We start from the raw sequence: 22,394 nt of genomic DNA, 5'->3' as shown, positions 1-22,394 counted from the left end.
CCAACATCCTCAACCCACACCTTTAGCTAGAGGGATACCAATGGTGTTTGTCATCTACCTGTGATTTTGAGCTTTAAAAACTTACTCCTTTGAGAGAAATTGAAGACTTATATCTGAAACATATGAATTTTATAATCAGAGTTCAAAATTTACAACATACACTTAGTGCTGGAATATACAGCCAAAGAATTACTACAGAAACTGACTAAGGACTTGTGAAGTTTCTTGAACTCTGTAGGAAGCAAGCAAAGTGCAAGCAAAGTTTCTTGAACTCTGTAGGAAGCAAGTTGTAGAAACACACCTACAACTGAAAGACAAACTATAGAATCAATAAAATGATGGAGCTTATCTTGAAAGATTTAAAACAAAATCAAGAAATGAACCCAAAAAAGGCAGGAACAAAAGCCCAAAGAATTAACATCCATAGGACAATTTAGAATGCATAAAATACTAGCATATTTTTTCCTTTTCTTTTTTTTTTCTCCAAGTTTTTATTTATATTCCAGCTAGTTATTACACAGTGCATATTAGTTTCAGGTATAGAATCTAGTGATTCATCACTTACATACAACACCCAGTGCTCATCACAAGTGCCCTCTTTAACACCCATCACCCATTTAACCCATCCCCCCCCCCCCCCGCCCCTCCAGTAACCATCAGTTTGTTTTTTACAGTTAAGAGTCTGTTTCCTGGTTTGGCTCTCTCTCTGTTTTCCCCTATGTTCATTTGTTTTGCTTCTTAAATTCCACATAAGAGTGAAGTCATATGGTATTTCTCTTTCTCTGACTGACTTATTTCACTTAGCATAATACTCTCTAGCTCCATCCATGTCACTGCTTGGCAAGATTTCATTTTTTATAGAATGTTTTGGTAAGTAGAAATGTTTAATGTTATTGGCAAATTAATCTTGGTCTCCTTAAGACTGAAGAGATGGACAGTCTCTAAAAGTCTTCGTGATCTGTGTAAGTAGAAAATCTTTAAGATTTTTAACAAAAGATCATAGGAACTTTATTCCCAATTTAAGACTCAGAGTCTCTTTAATGGGGGAGAATGAGTTAATTTGAGAAATGATTCTGGTATGATTGCTGAAAATTATATTCTAAGTTCTCCTCTTGGTCTTTCCCAAATAATCATTTAACAGTGTGACTATCCATTGGGAAACATAATTATATGGGAAACAAGAGAAATCACAATTTTATGGGATTGCTGCACACTGGCTCAGAATTTGAACTAACTCCTGAAAACTCAAATGTCATTGAGTTCCACCAGTTAGAAATTTTCAGAAATCAGATTAATGTTGTTTTGGCTTAGATCTGTTTCTCAGTGGACACATTGGTGTTTATCTTCCTTGTGTCTATTTCTCCAGTTCTAGAATACAATTGGAACATATATATTTAGTCCCAAGCATATCTGCACATACTTTCCCAACCCTTAAAGTGAGGATTATTATGGTATGAAAAACGAAGTACAAGTCTCCCAATTGTCTCTATAGACCAAAACAAAATATTACCCCATTTCTGGAGAGATTAAAGAGTTTAGTCCTATCATAAATAATTTTTAAGGATGACAAGTCCTATCAAATTTTCAAGTCTTGTAATTTTAAACTTCACATATATATCTAGGAGCAATTTGAATACATTTTTATGCAGTGTGGAGTATGCATCAGTGTTAACTTTTTGCATATAGGTACCCAGTTTTTCCAACAGAATATGTTGAAAATACTATTCTTTCTCTACTGAATGCCTTTGATCTTTTTTAAAAGTCAATTTATCAAAATCAAAATAAGGCTATTTCTGGTCTCTATTTTATTAGATTGATAGATTTTAAAGAACAGTTTTAGATTTACAGAAAAATTAAGAAGTTAGTGGAGTTCACATATACTGTCTTACTCAGTTTCCTTTATTATTCATATATTGGTGTGTTTCATTTCCTTTTTCTTAAGATTTTATTTATTTATTTGAGAGAGAGAGAGGGAAAGAGAGAGAACACGCGTGCAAGCGGGGGCAGGGAGAGAGACAAAGAGATTCCATGCTTAGTGCAGAGCCTGACTCAGGGCTTGATCTCAGGACCCTGAGATCATGACCTGAGTGGAAATCAAGAGTTGAACCCTTAATAGACTGAGCCACCCAGGCGCCCCTGGTATGTTAAATTTCTTAAAATTAATGAACCAATATTGATATTGATACATTATTATTGACTCAAATCCATAGTTTATTGTAATTTTTTTGGTTTTACCTAAAGTCTTTTTCTAGTCCAAGATCCCATCCAGGATACCACATTACCTTATGTCATCATGTCTCCATAAACTCCTCTTGTTTCTCAGACTTTTCTTGTTTTTGATGACCTTTACAGTCTTGAGCAATACTGGCCTAGTATTGGGACACTTGGGAGTCTCAGTTAAGCGTCTGCCTTTGGCTCAGGTCATTATCCCAGGACAGATCCAGTCCCGCATCTCATTGGGGTCTTTGCTCAACGGGGAGCCTGCATCTCCCTCTGCCTGCTCTGTCTGCCACTTCCCCTGCTTGTGCCCTCTCTCTCTCTCTCTGACAAATAAATAAATAAAACCTTAAAAAAAATACTGGCCAAGTATTTTGCAAGATGTGCCTATATTTTTATTTATAGGGCATTTGTTTTGTGATTAGATTGGGGTTATAGATTTTTGGGAGAAAGACCACAGAGGTGAAGGGAGATTTTCAACTCATCACATCAAGGGTGCATACCATCAACATGATTTACACTGTAGATATTGATCTAGATCACCTGGCTGAAGTATTGTTTGTCAGACTTCTACACTTTAAAGTTAGGCTTTGATCACTTTTCCACACTGTACTTATGAGAAAGAAGTCAGTATGCACAACCAAGACTTAAAGAGTGGGTGTTTATTATCCCCACTTTAAGGGCAAAGTATCTACAAAAATGATTTGGAATTCTTCTGCATCAAAGATTTGTCTCTTCTCTCCCATTAATTTATTTATTCAATTATGTATGTACATCAGTATTGACTCATGGATATTCATGTTATGTTTTGAGATGTTATATCTACTTCATTTTGGTGGTCAAATTGTCCCAGCTTTGGCCATTGAGAACTCTTTCAGTTGTCTTCTGTGTTCCTTTGTTACAGAACCATCAATGTATTTTTTGGAGATCAATGTATTTTTAAGTATCTTTATCATGGGGGTATGATCTTGTCCCATTTAACATAACCACTCATTACATTTTTAATTTTGACAACCATATTTTATTTGTTTTATAATGTCTCTTTGTTTTTTTTTTTTTTCCCCATTGTTGCCTTTTTCATGACATTGTATGATTTCTTTGAGGTCCTATTTTTTTTTTTACCTTTTTTTTTTTTTGGCCCTATTTTCCATCTTTAAAAAAAAAAACATGATACTTTATCAACAATAGCCAAATTATGGAAAGAACCCAGATGTCCATTGACTGATGAGTGGAAAAAGAAATAATATATTTATATAATGGAATATTATTCAGCTATAAAAAATGAAATCTTGCCAAGCAATGACATGGATGGAGCTAGAGAGTATTATGCTAAGTGAAATAAGATTGGATGGAAGAAGAGAATAAAATAGAAATAGTAAAACATGTTAAGTAAAAGTAAACTTACATTTGGCATTATCTTCTTATCCCTCTATCATCCTATTTGGTTGGTTATACTCAGTATAACATACATTTAAGTATTTATGTTTTCTCTTATGAAACTGAAATTTCAAATATACTTCACATTCAAATTAGTGAAAAAAAGGCAAAATATAACTGTTAGATATACATTGTCCATTAAATATGCATTACACTTTTGTATGAATATTCTATTTTCTAAAATCTTGATATTTTGACTTTTTAATCTTTCTAAAAATATATGCTTTTGTATCTCTTGTTTTAAAAACTCTTGTGATTTCAAGGAATTTACTTTCTCATTTTGTTGCTTTCGTAGTTTGCTATGCAACTTAAATATATACTCAGCCCTGATTTGTTTTTTCTATTTTAACTCTTTACTGTCATTTCCTTCACATTATTAAAATTACTGTATTTATGAGAAAAAGATATACACGGTGATCTTAGTCAAAGGTAATATTACTTATCATTCATTGTATTATTAATAATTAAAATTAATCTTTGCATTATTTAGTCTATGCATATTCATTTTGGTTTTAGAATTTAAAAAAATTGAAATGTCATTACTGTAGGAATGTTATGATTTTATTATAAAATTGCAGGAATGTAACAGCTTGTAGAGTACCAAAAGTGCACATCAGACTGAAACCAAATGCATTTATTAATCATTGGTTCCTTTAGTTAGCCTCCCAGCATCTCATTTTTCTGATACACAAGCTTTAAACATATAGGTGATATTTTTAAATTAATGAAAAATTCTGTACGTTTAATTTTGTGGACTGATAATCTAAAGATAGATCAATATATCTTTTTCATGGTCAAAATATTGGTCTGGCAATTTAGGTCTGAAAGCAGTTATTACATTTTGATACAAAGAGAATTCACTGGTTCAGTTTGTACCAAGGGGAAAAAGAGGGTAGAGGCAAGGAACAGTGAAAGGAAAAAAGAGAAGAAGGAAATGAGAGAGACCAGAATGAAGATATGATTTCACAGTTTACACTAACGTGTTAGAGATTTTTGACACAAACTTACCCATGGAAATATGCTATCTAGATCAAACTTAGGTGCTAATAGTTCTAGTATTACTCAACCTTCTGTACCAGTGTCATGTAGCAGTAGAAGCTCAACTTTATTTGAAAACAATCTGAATATTGTACCAATAGATTATGAGGATAAGACAGTAGACTTTGGCAATTAATGTATTAGTGAATGGAACAATGGCTCCCTGTGGACACTAGACAGAAGGTACACATAGATACATAGCACATTTCAGCAATGACAATAAACCAATGGTCATCTGTTCATACAGCATAGAAAGAAGTAGATAATTTATAATCTCAAAAATAGGTTAAAATATATATATGTGTATCTAGGGAGGTATGTATATTTTTACTGATTTGTAAATATAGAAAAATAATCTAAAAATAATGTGAGGGTACCAATTTCTTCCTAACCTAAGTAGATTTATTTATAAATGTATCAATATTGGCCCCAAACAGACTGGTTCTCACTGTCAGCAGCTGACTTCATTAATGTGGAACTTTTTAAGAAGTAGTGAAATGCTTGCTTGTGTTATAAAAATAAAGTTTAAGAAGTTGCATTTTTCAACTATTTTTTTGTGCGAGTGCTGTTAACTGTGCTGAGACTTCCCTCTTCTTAATGGGGGGTAAAAAAGAAAAGACCAGTATGATAAATGAGTGTGTGAGGGAGAAAAATGAAATCACAAAAATTGTAGAGTATAAACTCTATCCTTTACTCTCCACAAGTTGTGCTATGCTCCAATTTGAATGAAGGCGGGGAATCTACAAATCATACTTAATTATTAATTTAGCTACCTGTCTTCCTCATAATTTAAGGACCCTTGGTTAGAAGACAATATAGATATTTCCTGAGCATTTAAAAATCGAAACTATTCATACTGAAAATGGGATTAAAATGGCCAACCTAGAGCATACATATTGCCTAAATTTAAGCTATTCAACAAGCTGTGTCAAGTTAGCTTTTCTAATTTTTTGTGGTTTCTCTTTCCCATTTTCCACCCCTTACTCCTCTCAGCTCACTTCTCATTCAGAATTCATACTGTGTTTATAATACAGATATCATAATGAAAGTAAAGGCAAAATTCAACCAAAATGCCTTGTATTAAAAAAATGAACCCTTTAGTACCCAATCTTCTCAATTAATAATTTCAAATCATTATAAAAAGAAAATATAAGAAGGAGAAAACAAATCCTTTATAAAATACTGTTAACATTTGCTACATCTACTTCCAGGTTTGTTTCTTTGTTTTCTGATTGTGTTCAAACAAGATATACTGAAGAAAACACTTTGTAGGGGGTGGTTGGCTTAAATAACCACTTTTGTCTGAAAATCACCCTCTCACAGGACTGGTAAAGACCACCATATTTGTATTACTTAGTCTGCCACACTCTCTGGCCATGATTTATGATAGGATTGGTCATCTGCTGAAAATAAGGTTAGTGACTCATGTTTTGGTGATTTGAAATTATGAGTGAGGGATTCTAGGTTCTTCTGAACATTTTTTAACTTGTAGTTATTTAAATGTGGCCTGCTGTCTTTTACCACATACTCACAATAACCAAACTGTTCAAACTGCTGAAAAATGAGTAAATCAGCTGTGGATAGGGGAGGGAAACTTTTAGATTATATCCCAAGAGAAAGAAATGAAAGAGTGGCTTTCTGAACTCAAGAACATGTTCCCATTCCTCATTTACATCTTTTGGGAGATTACAATACTTTCTTACATGTAGTTTAGTAAACTGTTCATTAGAAGTTTCATTTTCTTGCTTAGAGTGTCTCAAATTTGTTTCTTTACTTGGAACAAACAAATCTGAAATGAGATACATTTTACTTTGTAACTTGCTTTTATTCAGCTTTAAAATGTAGGTATTGTTGGTGCTAGGGAAAACTAATATCCCTGAATTGATGTGTAAACTCTATCTTTGAAAATACAAGGAAAAAAAAAATTCATAGCAGGAAACCAGTCTTTGCAAATATTTTCATATACTAATACACATAATTAAGAAAATGGGTATTAATTAAACATAAGCACACAAAATAATAATTTGCCAATAATAGATGTATGAACAGAAGTCTAACTGTAGACTTTATTAGAATTTCTGCTTAAGGACTTATTTCAATGTAAATGTATTCAGATCTTGGCTAAGCTAAACAAAACAAAGGATAATGTTTTAGCCTATTTATTCATAAAACAGGTTGATTTCATGTGTTTGTTTTAAGAGGTTAATCATGGCATTATCAAGGGGAAAATTTTCCAATTAGATAGCCAAGGTAATAATCCAGGAAGAGCAAGATCATTTGACCTCAAATTATATCTCACCTTCCTGAGATGTCTGCATGTACTTGAGATGGAGCTACCAGGAAGAAGCATTTTCCAACTGAGCTGGTGCATCTTGTGATGGCTAGTCAGAAAAGGATTTCAAATAGTTTCAGTCTGGTAACTTAACTGTTTCTTGCCCAACACTCTTTATTCAATGTATTAAAACAATATAAACAGCTGGGGGTGGGGGAGTGACAATATGCACAAGTTGAGCCATGGAAAACTATTATACACTTTCTATAAATAAGGGTATAAATACTGCCTCCTTAAGGTGACATAAAATGTTATGACTTTCTCTGAAGAAAGTTTGTACCAATTTGCTTTCAATGAATATTTTATGAAAATGGCTATGTGCATTTCATTCTATGAAACCTGCTTGAGTGCCTCAATCTATTAGGTTTCATTGTAATTCATTTTATTACAATAATGTGTTATAATGTGTTATTACTTTATCTTAGAAATTTCATTTATTACAAATGAGAATAAATGTGTTTCCATGCTTATTGCCTGAAACATACTGGAGGCCCAGTAGATATATCCTGAGTAGATGGATTGATTACTAGACCAGGACAAGACTGGACGGATGGATAATTATTTATTATTATTTTACCTCTACTTTTCAAAATCACCTGCTCAGGTACTTTTATTTCTGTACTTAGATTTTTTAATTAATTAATTTAAAAAGTACCTTAGATACAGCATGTGACTTTTAACTGCATTTACATTTATACTTTATGGAATTTTAAAATATTTTCTCATTACATCTAATCTTTTTTTAATTATTATTACTTTGTTTTTATACTTGAAATGTCCTGCCTTCACTGAGAGTGGTTATAACCTAAACTTTTTTTTTATATTTAAATCATTAACTTACCCCAATTTACATTATTAATGAATCAAGTTACTTATGACTCCATTTGGCCACAATGAAAATAATAGTTAAATAAATGAACTTCCCATAATTCATAGATTTGAATAACCACTTTAGCTAATACGTTCATCTTTTGGAGATTCCTAGCTTATTAGGAAGAATTTCTTTATTTTTCCTATTTCCTAAATAAATTTATTTTATAAGGCAATGTGTAAAAGCTTCAGAATTCCAAAGGACAGACATCAAAACATCAAACGGCATTTTTAACCAATTTCATTTTTAAAAAGAAAGTAATTTTAAAAAGTAAGTTAGACATTACTCTTCTTAATTTTTCAGGCCTATTTTGGTAAATTTTTTCTTTCAGAACCTCAAAAGTAAAGACTAATCTGTCTTAGGAGAAACAGATGGAGAAAAGCTCATCCATACACAAGCTCCCAGAACACTCTTTTTCCAGGGTGAAATGACATGGTCAGTTGCCTCAATAAGCAAGATGATTGACAACAACAGCATTCAACTCAAATTTCTTATTTGGGGTATGAGTTTCAGGCCTCCTTAGTGCTCCAGTAAAAAATTTTATTTTTGTAAAATCTATGCATAATCTCTTAAATTGTAAAGCAAGACTGAATCATCTTCAGAATGGGCCTGTAACAGCTGGAACATTAAGGAGTCTTTTATTCTGGGCCTGTGACAAACACAAACATCATAATTCCCATGACTCCAGAGTAGTTTCCATCCACATCAAATAAACACGTTTTATTTTTATTTTTTTTTTTAAATCTCCAGTTAACTTATGAGCTATTGAAGTAAAAATATACTTGGTGATTTGAAGCTGAAATTTTCCTATATACGCTCCACATTTTACATGTGTCTTTTCTGAAATTTTCAATTTATATAACCATTGCTCTTTTTACTGGAGTATTTTGATAATGACAATTAAGTGTCCTTATGTGGCAAAAGAAGGGTCGTCACCTTGTCAGCAACGTACTTCACAGCTGTGTAACTCAAATCAGGCTGCAGTCTACAGGTGGTTACTGTATAACTGCAAATACCCATAGATTCTCTTTTTAAAAAGACTGTGGTTGTGTCTTTTTCTCCACTAATGACAACAAACAACCTCCTGGGGAGTTTCTCATTGTTTTTTTCTCTCAGTAACTTTGATCTTTGTCCTTTATTTCTTTCTGAGTCATTTATGCTACTGATAGTGACATATTACCTTACCCTTGCACAATCAATAATAAGGTGGTTTAACACTGGCTCTTCATGTACAAATTAACTTTCAGCAAATTTAGCCAGGATGTAAGAGATGGAAAGACCACCTAAAATACAGAATGACCTTGAATTTTTACATTTGATGTTGCAACAGAATAATCCATTACTATAAAGAAGTTGTATTTATATTTCTTTACTAGGTAAAGAAACATATTCTCAGAGTTAATACCCAAGGTGACACAACAGATAATTATCAGGTATTACACCCAAGGTTTCCCATATAGTATGATCTTGCTTTAAAATTATGGTATCATAAGGCACAATATGGTTCTGTAATGTTTTTGCATTTTAATTTAGCTAATCTAATTCTTTTGGTTAAAGTCTCTGTAGTACTATTATTTTCCCTAGATATCTCTTTATTTTCTTCTCACTGTTTTGATATGACTGTTTTGTATTAATAAGGAACCTGAGTTCATAAATTGCTTTAAGTTCATAAGGATGTAAAGTTCTTAGTAAATTGCCTAGAAGAAGGGTCTCAGCATGGGAGCAGATCGAGCAAACTTTGAGTGATACGTTCATGGTAGCAAGCACCAGCAATTACAATTAGCAACTACTACTCTAAGTTGTACATTATGCTAACATACAGAATATGGCTAAATTTCTCCTAAAAGGAAGGTCCACAAGGAAATTTGTGCATGTGTTAGAACACTTGACTTAAGATACCTATAAAAGCAGAGCATGTGTGTGTGTGTTTAAATTAACATGCAGACAGAATCTAAACAGCCTTCCCTATGTTTACTGGCAGTAGTAAAGCCACAAAATGCACTAAAATAAAGAATAGGATTTCAGGCAACAGTAAGTTGATGTGATGCTATAAACAGTTATTTATGACAAAAGCAATTCAGAAGAATCTTTAATCTCAAGGTGAAGTCTGTATATCAACTTGTATTGCTATGGTTTAAAAAATGGTATGATATTCCAAGCCTGAATATATGCCATTATATAGTAGTTTAAAGAATTGAAGAACATTTATTGCACTAGAGTTTTTTGTTTGATTTTTCCAATGTTTTGTCAAAGATGCCTCTTAAGTTGACATATCCTATAAGTAGGAAATACCTTGCTTTTTTTTTTTCCTTAATTATCTACATGGAAGTTTTCAAGGCTGGTCTAAAAAAGTTAGTGTCACTTTTAAAGCATGTACATTAAACTAATTTCTATTATTAAGATTTCAACTTCTATTTTAAGTTACAGTAAACTTTTTAAAGTAATGTCAATCATTCATTTGAATTCATTTTCCTGTCACAAAATAGATTAAATGTCTTATCTGAAACTGTGACAAAATAGTAAGGGTTGTTGATTATTGGGATTATAAAATAGAATGGATTATGTTAGAGTTGATTCAGGCATGACGTTAAGGATTTTTGTACTAGAAGAACAAGTTGTAGGTAAGCTAATATTGGTCACATTATCTCCTGTAACTTTAAAAGAACTTCATGAAAATCTCAATAAAGTTTAGAATCAATGTACAAGTAGTGAGGACTACAGATAATTTTTACATAACTTTTCATTTGCTTTCTTAGAAATGTATTTAATGTTTACTTTTGTCTGCAGTAAATTTAATTCTACCACTTGAACTGTTACCATATTTACAGAAATATGATATTCCTATCTTGTCAGTGGGAGTTTAATACCTTTGTGTTATTATTTTATAACATTTTATGAGTTTTATTACCATTCATTATTAGTAGAGATCAATCTTGCTTTAGATTTACTGAAAATTAGTATTAAAAGCAAATGATTTTATATTTATTTATATTGCCATTATATTTTCAGATACGCATCTATAACAAAAGTAATTTTCTGCCACAAGTAATAAAAACTGTATGTATGATAACTGCAAGGTATATTATGCCACTTCCAATGAACCCTATAAATATGTACACGTATAAATGCATTGAATTACTTATACATCAATATTTCAAATATATACATATAATACATATGTATGTATAAATAATGAAGTATTTTTGATGTCCTAGAACATAAAAGTTCTTAGGGAAATCTTTTGGATTTCATAATGCTCTAAAGCCTGAATAAGGAAGCCAAAGTTGATATATTCTTTGTCTCTCAAAACAATACAACTAAATAACTTTTCCATGATTTTATAATCATTTTAATAGCTACATTTTATTTATAAATACTTCAAATTTTCAAGACTTTGGACCTTGTATATCTGACCTTCCCAAAAGCAAGTCCTGCTACTGCCTTTCTTAGTCACTACTCATGTGGTCTTTGCTTTAGAAATTTAGAAATGAGTATGTAATGGTTTGAAGAGTGAAATATGATGACTAGTTATTTAATAGGGAATTTAACTTCTTTAAGTTAAATTAAAAGTACCAGAAGTTGAAGATCAGCTATATGTTAAAATATACAATAAAGTTAATTCATAGGTATCACTGACTCCATGAAAATAGAATATTTAAGACATTATTTTAAATTCAGCTAAACTCTCTAACTGGAAACACTACATAGAGCTGAATTGTTCAGACAACTTAGGTCATCAGCTTTATTGGACTTATTAAAATAGTCAATCAAAGGTTCAATTTAAACATTTTCATATGAAATGAGACTCTTTTCAACAAACTCATCCACTTTTTTTTTTATATCTTTATGTTTGGTGATGGAACAAAGGGGGAAGAGATATGTAAAGAAAAACAATATAGTTGGTTCTGAATTGCAATTGTAACGAAAGTTACAAAACTGTAAAAATGTATTAGAAATTATAAAATTGAACATTTTCAGTGGGTCAGTTTTATACTATATAAATTATACCTCAATAAAACTGAAAAGTGATCTAGGGGGAAAAAAAAAAAAAAGAAAAACAATATCCATCCTGACAGGCAAGATTATGTTAATGTTGGACTAACCAATGGAAAGTAGTTACTGAGCAAAAGCTTTAAATTCTTTGAAATTTGGAACATTTCATTGGCTCAGTTGGTTAAGCATCTGCCTTTGGCTCAGGTCATGATCCCAGGATTCTGGGATCTAGCCCCCAGTCAGGCTCTCTGCTCAGTGGGGAACCTGCTTTTCCCTCTCCCTCTGCCATTCACCCTGCTCCTCCTCTCTGTCAAATAAATAAATAAAATATTTTTTAAAATAATAAAAATAAATAAGTAAATGAATTCTTTGAAATTCAAGGACTATAAACTAAGATCTTCTAAAGCTATTTTAATAAAAGTATTTGCATACTAACACTGGATATGCTAATTATAAATTATTGTTACCTAATTATTAAAACACTGAGACTTCAGACTTTGAGCAGGTTCTTAACTAGTAATTTACTAAAAATAATATTCTCTCAAATTTTCTTAATTTGTCCTCATACGTCCATGCTACAAAACAACACATTAGGAAAATAGAAAATACATGATAAGAATTTAGACTGATGTTCAAAAATGTCATACGTAATGACAGTTCAGATAAATGTCTACAAATTCATACACTTAAAACAGAGCTTTTGAGGGCCGCCTGAGAAGAAGAGATGGGGAAATAAAAGAGCTCCAATCAATTAGAATATCTTTTGTGACAGACCTGCTATGAATAGCTGTCCTCTACCCTCTGTGTAAAGTTACCAAAGATAATTCTTTCTGGAAGGAATACTGACTCTAACACTATGTATAGTATGTATGTATTATTTCTGTAATAACATTACTTTCTCTTATTTTTACTCAAATATAATTTCTTAAATGTGAGATAAATGGTGGCATTCATTCATTTTACCAGTTATCTCAAATAATTCTATGGCCTTTTATTTATATCTCAGCCTCTAGTGAGTAACTATAACTGATAACATTAAGACAGTCCCCTTTAACTGTACTGATTAAACTTCCTGAAAACATTTTGGATTTCTTCAAAATCCTGTAGACCCATGGAATGTGTAACACTTTAAAATTGTTGGTCATTTTAGAATGGATGCATATGCACAATTGGGATGAAAGGATGGCCAGCTTCCAATATTAAAATTCTTATTTTCTCAAAATAGTCTAGTGAAAGCAAAGAGCATTCTAACTTCTGAGTCCTGAGGTTTGAGAGTCTGATGAGCATATTTAAATCAAAGTACTCCAAAGTGTGAAATTATAAACTAAAATAAATCTCAAATTAGTGGAATTATGGATATTTGGGGGAGATAAAGGATAGTAATTTTAACAGGATGATAAGAGTCAGCTTATACATTCTTAGATCATCAAATTGCAAAATAAAAATTTCGCCAGGTCGTCCTATTGCCTCTCTTCTCCTTTTATTCTAATGCTATTTTTGTTGTTGTTGTTGTTGTTTATTAGCTTCTCTGACTTTGCCATCTTTTACCCGCGCTTCCCCTTTAATGGTAACTTTATGAATTTTAATGCCTCACTTTCCCTTTCACCTTTCCCAAGACCATCATATCATTCATATATTTCTTTTGGTTTTCGTAGTGAAAAATCATTATATTATTATGCAGTGATGTATTTTATAAATTCACTTAAGTACATATTTTCTTTTACTTTTAAATGATGTTTTCGTATTCAAGGTTTGTAAATACTCTTGCCTAAAAGCAAGAAGTAAGACACTAGCTTCCTTCCTAATCATTGCCACAGGTTTATATTAGCTGAATTTACACTGAATCACATCCAAAACAGGATCATAGAAAAAAAAAGTGCTGTATGACGCCTGCTGTTGTAATAATAGATTTTAGGCTGAGGAAAATGAAAAAAAGTATTATTTCATTGCTTTAGACAGGATTCTTTATATCGTAAGCAACTGAATAAATGTAGTCAACCATGTAGTCAACAATGATGTTTCCCTATCATAACATTGTGGGATGTGGTGTTTACCACTGAAATTGCTTCCAGTTGCCAAATTTGATAGATTTTGACTCTTTAAATATATTAATTCCTCTGGGGGGCCTGGGTGGCTCAGTCTGTTAAGCATCGGACACTTGGTTTCAGCTTAGGTCATGATCTCATGGGTTCTGAGATACAATTGCGTTGGGCTCCTTGCTCAGTGGGGAGTCTGCTTGATTCTCTCCCTCTGCCCCTCCCCCACTCGTGCTCCTGCTCTCTCTCAAATAAATAAATAAATCTTAAATATATATATATATATAAATCTCTAAACTATTTTAAAATTCTGAATCTTCATTTAAATATACGCATTCAGAACTTCCTGTTTCTGCTAGGACATACAAAGAGCTTGAAAAACATCATGTCCATCCTTCCATCCAGAGAAAAGCTGAACAAATTGAAAATCAACAACTCTGCTTAGATATGCCAGAGAATGGAGGTTACATGACAAAGTCATACCCCTGCCTACAACTAGAGGTACAAGCAAATACAGAGAATCACAGCTTACCAGGAGCAGGAGATGTAGGAACAGGAATGGAAAGAACATTTAAATGGTGGTAATTGATGAACTATTGGGAGCTTGTGTGGAGTAATTTGAGTTAAAAACTCCAGGGGACAGCCGTGGGTGTCACTGTAGTCAGATTTACCTCTAGGAGCTCTTCTAGTTTCCCAGGATAAAGATCTAAGAAACTCACCTCATGATTCCAGCAAGAGGAGGGGAAAACTGAGTCATGTGGAATATGCCCATGGAAAAATACTCATTTTGGAATATGTCCAGAACTTTTTGTTCTCTGCCTGCCGTCAAAGTAAACTTATTTGCCAGAGTTTAACACTAGAAGTAGGGAAATAACCAACGTTAGCCCCGTTTCTCAACAAGAGGTTGGGGGGAAACTGAGATGTATTTGTGAATTTCACAGACCAGAAACACAGGCTTACTTAAAAGCTGAGAACTACTTATAGGATTGTAGAAGGCTTCCCCTTTCCCCATACCTCATCTGCACATAAACAGGATTCCTTAGAATAATAGAGAATTACACCTAAAAGAACTATAAAGCACAGATTCTAAGAAGGGAGATTATAGTAGGTTTAAATTTCTAGATTACGGTATGTTTGAAAGTTATATTTCTCAAATAGGGTAAAACTGCACTATTTAGATTTGTCTAAAATGCATAGTGAAATCAGAGGAGTTTCAAAAGTTAGGAATCTTAAAATGCATTCATCATAAAACTTTAAAAAGAGATCAATATTCTTTTTCTTTTATTTTTAAAAATTTTATTTATTTTGAATTCAAGTATAATTTTTTTTTTAAAGATTTTATTTATTTATTTGTCAGAGAGAGAGAGCGCGAGTACAAGCGGGAATCGGCAGGCAGAGGGAGAGGGAGAAGCAGGCTCCCCGCTGAGCAAGGAGCCCGATGAGGGGCTCGATCCCAGGACCCTGGGATCATGACCTGAGCTGAAGGCAGACACTTAACCGACTGAGGCACCCAGGAGTCCCTCTAGTATAATTAACATACAATATTGTATTAGTTTCAGTTGTACAATATAATGACTCAACAAATCTACAGATTATTCAGGGCTCATCACAAGTATACTCTTAATCCCCTTTACCTATTTCACTTATGTCAATATGCTTTATTTTTATTAAAATTTATGGGTTTTAAATTGACATCTCTCTTAACTGGAGCTATCCACTGAACTTATCTTGTGAGAATTGTTTTTGTGTTTAATAGTTGTATGTGTCTCTAAGTAATATGGTTGAGTTTGCTCTTTTTAAACTGATACTGATACAATCTTATTGCATAGTATTTTGGGTGTTGTCTCTTTTGCTTCATATTATACTTACAAGATTCATCCCTGTTTTTACATGCATTTACACTTCTTTAATCTTCATCCTTGTTTGGAGTTTCTATGAATATAAAATATTATTTTTCAGTGTTATTCTTTTTTTTTTTTCAGTGTTATTCTTAGTGGATGTGATTTTTTTTTTTTCTGACTGAAGCTACTACAATTTGTTATGAACATTCTTATACATGAACTGTGATGTAAAACATTTTCACAAGTAGCAAAATTCATGTAGGTAAATGGCTCACTCAGAGATCTTTTAAGTTTAAATCTTGCTTATTGAATACATTTTAACACTTTAGAACTTGTTTTGTGTGAACTTACCACAGAATCGCTCAAGGGAAAATATGGCTTCTGGGCAAAAAGCTTTGGAGGACAGTTCAGTGATAATCCTACAAAAGAAAAAGTCAGGGTAAACTGATTTAAACCTCTGTACCCTTTTTTACTTCAGCTCTTCCTCTGGGGCAGCTGGATCTAAAATAGCAGTAATTGCTAATTTCCAACCAGTTTGTGGAGCTCTTGGCAAACTCATGTTAAAACTGATTTTTTTTTTTCAGTATCAGTTTTCTCTAGACATGAAGTACAACAGGGACAGAGCACAGAGCAGGAAGGCCAGGAAGTAGAGAATATAGTGGAGAGGAGGAGACATACAATGAATGTGAGAGAGCACATATTTGTGAGAAAATATAGTGTGCTCACAGTTTTGACTGTCAGAGGATGTGTAGAGGGGAACTAAGTAAGCATGATGTGACATGAGTTATTTGAACAAGGTCTAAAGTTGCTAAAGCAGACCGTGCTGGTTATTTCATAGTTTCCTTACTGTTTTCTGATTTTTACCATATCAGACATTTTTAGATTTCTTGCCAGTGAAATATGGTTATGTCCATCACAAACCTATTTTCTTAAAAAGTGAAATAGGCATCCTTGAACCATGTACTTTGTATTGCTCTTTTCTTCCTCCTTTTATTTACATTACCTGTTTTCATACTAACTGGCCATTTTTGATCCAGCAGATATTTTCCCCAAATGGCACAAAAAAGCTCACTGATTTTGCTTGTCCACCCCATTATTTTCCTAATTCTGAATCCTGTAATATCTGTGTGATATATTTACTTCTTATCTGCATTGAAAAATGTTTTTTGTACATTTACATAAGTAAATTTTTTATATTTACATAATGGGGAAATTATGTAATTATCTTTCATATGGTTAGAATTAAGTATGTAGTTGGTTAAGATATTTAGATTTTAGGATTTTAGTTTCTATTTTAAATTTACGCCAATTCTAAGGGAAGCAGAATCATGCAAGCCACTAAATTTAAAATATGCAATATTTGTGACTGTGAACTAATGCTTTTATAATAAATATTGTTTAAATATGTTTCTATAATTTTAGTTAATAAGAATATTCTCCTTGATAGCTGTACATAGTTTTGCAGAGCTTCTACAGTTTTTTGTCACTCACTTATAAAAATGGCATGCTTATGAAATGCATACAAAAATAAAATTTGGAAATGCCAACTGCATAATCAATTGGTAATGACAGAGTAATATTTCAACTACTGTAGTGATGTCCTTTTGACATGCCTAGAAATTAATTTGCTGAACAAAATCATTATAAACCAGACTATCAGTGGCCATTAAAATTAAATATGATTCAAATAATAACAGATTTATTAATTGAACACAATGCACCTAGATGAAAAGTGCTGTATTAGCTAATGTAAGATGGAAAAAAAAAATTCGCTTGGCTTTGAGCATCTAGAATGTCAATCTTACTCATAGGATTGCAATAAATTTAAACCAGTAGCAGCAAAACATGCTAAGAATTTATTTATTTGCTAACAATTTAATACATTGAAAACATAAGTGTAAAGGGCATCTTAATGAGTGTAAAAATCATTTTCAATTTATGGGTAGTCTTTATATTGTGAAATAGATATTATATTCTGCTTTTATCATTCTTTCATTAACTTATTTAATATATATTATATATTATTTTATAATATATATTATTTTATGTAACATTAAAATATCATAAAACATGTCTAAAATATAAATAAAATAGTATAGAAAGTATTTTCAATGTTTCCATTTTCTGTTTACTAATTCTAAAATCCAGGGAGTAGCTGAGTGTAAATAAAATGACAGTTACATATTTCACTAATTCAATGTAATGTCAAAAAAGAACTCATTCATCATACAATATTTCTCAGTAAAATATTAGTTGATAGACCAATTTCCAACGTAATAGGTAAATGCTTGCTCATTACTACTAGAGCATATGTGAACTAAAATTAAAGATACACATTTTAATTACCACAATTGCAAAAATGCTTTATTTTTCTAAAATTCTTTAAAAGCTCTCACATTGCTACATTTCTAGTGTAGTCTTCTGCCATTTTTGCAATTTCCATTGTTTGATCAAATTTTCTTGTTTTATTTGCCCAGAAGTTCATGACCTATATGTAATACATATACTAAAAATTATTTTCTCAATTATTTTGATAGAGTAACCTTACAGAAAATTTATTTTTGAACAAATAGCATCCCCTGGTCACCTGCTAACTAGTGTAGAGTACAGAGCCTCCTTAACCTACTTGATAAACATTTATAATTATCTCAGGGACTTCTGCTGGGCTTCAAATATTATCACTCTAAAACAACAAAAGGAACATGAATATATTTATATCATGAAAAGCAATCTTTCATAAAACAGCTTACCTTTTTCATACTGATGAATTGAGTAGAGTTTATGTGAAAAGTTTCCTTTGTTCATAAAGAGGAAAACTAATACAATGCATAAGAAAAGTAAATTGAAGTGATTACAAGCCTAGCCTATGGAGCCAGACTGCCTGGGCAGAGCCTGATTCCACCACTTGGTTGGGAACTTTGTTACGAACTTTATTTTGTCTCAGTCTCTTCACTTATAGAATGGGAATAATTCCCTTCTCAGAGATTATTTTGAGGATTTAATGTACTAGTATATATAAATTATAAAAAATTTGTGCCTGAAATAGAGTAAATACTGCCTACTTATTAACCCTTATCCTCATGAAAGGAGTATCCAAATTTTCTTATAAATCTTTCTTCATTATTGGTCACCATACATGTTCCACTTCATTTGCTAATGTTATTTTACTTGAACTTAATCTGTCTTATATTTATCTCACTTAATCTTACTATATTATATAGATGTTAACAAGTTGATTTAAATCCGAAAATGGAATAATTTGAATTTAAATAAATAAGAGATTTTCCCCTAACACTGTAGCACCACTTATTTTCATTAAAAACCTGTGTAGTTTAATAAAAGTACAAAAAAATCAATCATTTCATTACTGCTTTTCAAAGTTGTGATAACAAAAATACACACAGCATTTTTAATTATAAATTAGTATTGATATAGGATAACATTTTCCCATACTCATTCAGCTCTCAATTATTCATAAAACTGAAGGACAGAAGATGGTAAAAATACATTCTGAAAAGGTAAACAAAATTAACATTAGTATAGGATTATACTCTTTCTGTTAATATCACACTAAAATTTATTTTAGTAAATTATATATGCATGCACATGTACTTGTGTGTTTTATGGTATACCCATTGAAGTAACTGCTTTGCTTGTTATGTTTTATAATCTAAATTAAATTAAATACTTGACCATCTCATTTTAAAGAATCTTTGTGGAAACAATACTTTGTTATGTTTTATCAAAACAAATTTCAAGGACATCATGTAATCCTTAATATGCTTTGACAAATTTTCAATTTGGGATCCATTCATAAATGGGACTTAAAACCAAAATACATTTATAAAACTAATATGTTACCTATATAATACACTACTGTGATATTACAGAATGATTCTAAGATCTAGAGTTTGTCTAGCCATACTAGGCTTGGATTTTATTTTAATTCTTTCATTTCCAATCTGTTTTACTTGGATATTCTGAACCACATTCTTTTTCTACTTAAAGCAGTAATAGCAGTAACTATCTGTAGGAGATTATATGAGCATTAATTAATATAATCTACCAGAAAAATTTGCAATGCAAGGTTTTAAATATATAAGGGTGTCAATTAATAGTAACCATTGCTAACCTAAATGTTTTGCTGTACCAAATGTAACAAAATTCTATACAAAATACCAGATCAGATGCATGTTTTATGCAATGCTATTAATTAGTTTGATATATCTGTTCTTATAATTATATATATTCAGTCAATACTAGCTGCTATGCTTATTTTTGCAACCACAACCATATTTTTCTATGCTTTTTTATTCATACTTTCCAAAATACTTATACAATACTTTTTGCTCTTGACAGTGTAACAGTGACCTTGGTTTCTCTTAGAAAATCAAATTCATGAGATAAAATGTGTTCCATCTAGTATCTTGGCTACCTAGCTTTGAAAAGGACAGTAGACTGACAGCATCCATGCATTGCACTGACATGGTAGAGGTTTTGTGATTCCCAACTGAGCGTTGTTAATCTCAATATAATAATCTCAATCCTACCACATTGCATTTGCATGGTCACAGAAATGAGCTGAGTGGTTATAAAAACAGTTATCAGATCAGGAAAACTTCTTACTACAAATAATTTTGTTATATAGAACCATGAAGGGATAATGTCAGGATTATGTGACTATCACTTATTCTTCACTACAGCATTAATTGTATCAAATAGAGGTCATATATTAATTACAGGTTACTCAAGAATTATGGGGGGACACCTGGGTGGCTCAGTTGTTTAAGCGTCTGCCTTCGGCTCGGGTCATGATCCCAGGGTCCTGGGTTGGAGTCCTGCGTTGGGCTCCCTGCTCAGCAGGGAGTCTGCTTCTCCGTCTGCCTGCTCTGCCTGCCGCTCCCCCTGCTTGTGTTCCCTCTCTCTCTGACAAATAAATTTAAAAAAAAAAAGAATTATGGGTTATTTGTCAATGACAGATTTAAACAATCTTGACAAATAGTCAAGACACTTGGTTTAGCACATAGAAACTTTAGCAGGACTCTCATTTTCCCCAGATTCAGTATATGCTCCTATATATATCTCTTGAAGCAGGGCTGAGAGTGAACTATTAACCATTTCCTTCAACTTCTGAAGTACTCCTTGAGTGCCAGACATTGTGGTAGGCTCTATGGATACAATGGTGAACAAAACAAATAGAAAATCTGTCTTCATTTAACTTGTAATCTAGTGTGGAAGTGCAACAAATAATATCAGTAAGGTAAGTGGTAAATGGCCTGGAGGTGTATAGAACAAGCTATGGAAAGTGTCTTGAATGAGGAATAGACTTTATTTAGAAGAAGATGAGTAATATAAATGTTCCTAAAATCATGTGTTTATTCTCATAGTCAGTAACATTGGAGTTCTGTCCAATCCCTTCCTCCCTTTTCTTCTTTTCAAATGTTCGGTCACATTAATTAAGTTATGGAAAAAAGTACCAATGAGTTCTCATGGAAGATTTTAAAATGTGGAATAGAGATAACAAAATCAGAAAATGTAACCAACATTTAGAAAAGAAAAAAATCCCGCGTTTTAGAAATGAGAAATAAAGACAGAGCAAGAAGAAACTAATACCATGATGGCACATGGGTAATTGACCACAACGTAGTTTATCAAGCCTTAAAGCCGAAGTTTTAATGTTGAGATGCATTTAGAAAACATATCTTCAAGGTTTGCAGAAGAGGAAAATGAAAGTAAACCAATCTGCGTGAATATAGGAATGTAAAACATGGTCTCAAAGCTTTTAGCCACATGCCTTAGAAAGCAGAAAAGAATTTATAATCTGACTAGTTTAGAGAATGGAGAAAAATCACTCAAGAGAAATAAACAGCTCTATCATGGGCCATGTACAGAAAAGCAACAACAGCTTAACATAAAAGCTGCTTTCAGACCCATTAGATCTAAATCTAATATTTAAATTTGAATGTATTTCATTTAGCATAATGATGTCAAGGTCCATCCATATTGTCACAAACGGCAAATCATTTTTAGGCTGAATATATTATATATTATATTCATATATATGTGTATATACAATATATATGCATGTATATATGTATACATATACATATACTACATCTTCTTTATATATATATATATATATATATTCAGGTATATATCCATACATATACTGTATCTTCTTAATATATTATATTCATATATATTATATATACATGTATGTGTGTATATATGCACATACACTACATCTTCTTTATCCATTCATCTGTTGATGGAAACTTAGGTTGTTTCTACAGTTTGGCTGTTATCAATAATGCTGCAATGAACATGGCAATGCAGATGTCTCCTCAACTTCCTGTTTTCATTTCATTTGGATATATACCCAGAAGAGAAATTCCGGGGTCATATGATAGTTCTATTTTTAATTTTTTGAGGACTATGCATACTGTTTTCCATAGTAGCTGTACCAGTGGTGAACAAGGGTTTCTCTTTTTCCATATCCTTGTCAGTGCTTGTCATCGCTTGTCTTTTTGATGATAGCCATTCTAACAGGTGTGAGTTGATATGTCATTGTGGTTTTGATTTACATTTCCCTGATGATTAATGATGCTGAGCACTTTTTCATGTACCTG

At 32.0% G+C, this 22,394-nt stretch overlaps 1 pseudogene; it reads right to left on the bottom strand.

Annotated features, from left to right (window-relative positions):
• Positions 1–22,394, bottom strand: part of LOC116639581 — a 48,211-nt pseudogene that overhangs the window by 6,600 nt on the left and 19,217 nt on the right.

This window comes from Phoca vitulina, unplaced genomic scaffold (genome assembly GCF_004348235.1).
Source record: "Phoca vitulina isolate PV1807 unplaced genomic scaffold, GSC_HSeal_1.0 scaffold18, whole genome shotgun sequence".
Taxonomy (NCBI): domain Eukaryota; kingdom Metazoa; phylum Chordata; class Mammalia; order Carnivora; family Phocidae; genus Phoca; species Phoca vitulina.
Note: the sequence above shows the minus strand (reverse complement) of the source record. Positions and strands in the feature narration are given on the sequence as shown.